This window comes from Rana temporaria, chromosome 1, assembly GCF_905171775.1.
Source record: "Rana temporaria chromosome 1, aRanTem1.1, whole genome shotgun sequence".
Lineage (NCBI taxonomy): Eukaryota > Metazoa > Chordata > Amphibia > Anura > Ranidae > Rana > Rana temporaria.
The window spans coordinates 273581830-273584918 of NC_053489.1; positions in this window are offsets into that span (position 1 = coordinate 273581830).

Consider the following 3089-nt stretch of genomic DNA (forward strand, 5'->3'; position numbering starts at 1 on the left):
GAAATCCAGCATGGTTCCCCTGGCACAGATTGTGTCTAGGGTGGACCAAATTATGCTCACAGAGAAGATTCATCACACACTTAGGCCTAGTACACACGATAGGATTATCCTCCGGACCGTTTCCGCGGATAAATCCTCTGAGGATTTTGATCCGATGGAGTGTACTCACCATCGGATTGAAATTCGTGCCGAATTTACATCGTGGTGACGTGTCGCGCCGTCGCCGCGATGATGACGTGGCGACGTGCGCGACGCTGTCATATAAGCAATTCCACGCATGCGTCGAATCATTACGACGCATGCGAGGGACGGGTTCGGACGGATCGATCCATTGAGTCTGTACAGACCACCGGATCGATCCGCTGGAGCCGATTCCAGCGGATAGATTTGTTAGCATGCTTACAAATTTTTATCTGCTGGAAATCGGAAATATCCGCGGATAAATATCCGCTGGAACGTACACACCAGGGGATCTATCCGCTGAAACCGATCCGCTGAGATTTTTCAGCGGATGGATCCTCTCGTGTGTACGGGGCCTAAGGCCCCATACACACGGGAGAATTTATCCGCGAATACGGTCCAGCGGACCGTTTCCACGGATAAATCCTCTCAAAGATATCCGCTGATTTCGATGGGATGGAGTGTACACACTATCCCATTGAAATCCGCGCGGAAATCCTCTGGCGATGACGTGTCGCGCCGTCGCCGCGATTATGACGCGGCGACGGGCGCGACGCTGTCATATAAGGAATTCCACGCATGCGTCAAATCATTACGACGCGTGCGGGGAATCCCTTTGGACGGATGGATCCGGTAAGTCTGTACAGACGAGCGGATCCATCCGTTGGAATGGATTCCAGCAGATGGATTCGTTGTGCAGCACAACAAATATTCGATCTGCTGGAATCCATCCCAGAGGAGATTTCTCCGCGGAAAGAGATCCGCTGGCGTGTACACACCATAGAATCTATCCGCAGAAACCCATTTGCTGGGATTTATCTGCGGATGGATTCTATCGTGTGTATGGGGCCTCAGAGATACTGTACCACTTTACGATGCTAAATGGAACCCCTGGTTTTTGCATCGCATCTCAGATCAACCATAGATTGTTTTTTGTGTGTTTCTCATCTGTTTTTTATTTTTTTTATATATTTTATTTCTTTCTGTGATTTCTGTGATTTATTTTTGTCATTTTTTGTTTTCTTTATTTGATTCTCCTTATTACTAGTTGAGACCTGTATGGTATTCATGACTTTTGTTTGTCGCAGACTTTGGTCAGCAGTTCGCATTATTGAGCTATTATCATTATAACTAGAGCTCACTGAAGTCTGTTGATTTTCGAGGTGCCTTATCTTGCTTGTCATGCTTACTGAATGCCTTATCTGTTGTATGCTATGTCTTGTTTATTTTCAAATAAAAACATTTTAAGTAAAAAAAAAAAAATATCTGATGGTTAAAAAAACGATAGAAAAAAACGATCGTCTGTGGGGAAATCCATCGGTTAAAAATCAATGCATGCTCAGAATCAAGTCGACGCATGCTCGGAAGCATTGAACTTCATTTTTCTCAGCACGTCGTTGTGTTTTACGTCACCGCGTTCTGATCCACGATCGGTTTTTTAACTGATGGTGTGTAGGCAAGACTGATGAAAGTCAGCTTCATTGGTTATCTGATGAAAAGATCCATCAGACCGTTTTCATCGGATGAACTGATCGTGTGTACAGGGCATTACTTTTCACTATAAGAAGATGAGTGGGCAGTGGTGGCTTTGTGTGAGTTTTCACTAAGAGAGGTTGAAACTGAGACTGAAGGAAACCTGTACTGAAAAAAAAAAACATGGAGGCTGCCTTGGATGACCTCTTCTTTTAAGAATGGTTACTTGGCTGTCATGTTGATCCAAAAGCTTCAAAACTGAGCCACTGACCCAGAAGACACACTTTATTCTGCCACAACTCGCTGCATGCTTGTTCCTGGCCAGTTATTCAGAAAAGGCTGTTCATTCTTGTGCTGGCCAAGTCTCCAAAAAAACCTAGGTGTTATATCTTTTCACGTGACAACACTGAGGAAATGACACTTTGCTACAATGTAAAGTAGTGAGTGTACAACTTGTATAACAGTGTAAATTTGCTGTTCCCTCAAAATAACTCAACACACATTCATTAATGTCTAAACCGCTGGCAACAAAAGTGAGTACACCCCTAAGTGAAAATGTCCAAATTGGGCCCAAAGTGTCAATATTTTGTGTGGTCACCATTATTTTCTAGCACCACCTTAACCCTTTTGGGCATGGAGTTCACCAGAGCTTCACAGGTTGCCACTAAAATCCTCTTCCACTCCTCCATGATGACATCACAGAGATGGTGGATGTTATAGACCTTGCGCTCCTCCACCTTCCATTTGACGATGCCCCACAGATGCTCAAAAGGGTTTAGGTCTGGAGACATGCTTGGCCAGTCCATCACCTTTACCCTCAGCTTCTTCAGCAAGGCAGTGGTCGTCTTGGAGGCATGTTTGGGGCATACTTACCAACCGTCCCCATTCCCGGGATTTAGACTTTATTCCCGTTTTTTGAGATTCCCGGGAAATGTCCCGGGAAATCCTTTTTTCCGGGTTTTTCGCCGCCACCGCTAGAGGTCCCCGGCCGGCAGAGACAATTTTTCTTGAAGACCAAACAAACCAGAGGATGCCGGGTGGCTGCTAATAGATATTGAGCTGCGGCACCGCCCACCTCCCACCCTGCTGCCGTCTGGGATGTGGGAAGGGGCGGGGATGGGCGGCGCCACAGCTCAATTTCTATTGGCAGCCACCCGGCCGGCTCCTCCACTGTCCAATCTGTTCTGTAATGGCAGCAGAGAGAGTCTCCGCTGCTGGGGGATCATACCTGATGTAAGGAGGGACTCTAGTGGGTGATACCTGGTGTAAGGAGGAACTCCGCAGGGAATGCCTGATGTATGGAGGGACTCCGCTGGGAATGCTTGGTGTAAAGAGGGACTCCACTGGGAATGCTTGGTGTAAGGAGGGGCTCCGCTGGGAATGCCTGGTGTAAGTAGGGGCATCTGGTGGCAGGCGACGTAGCAAGTGACACACTC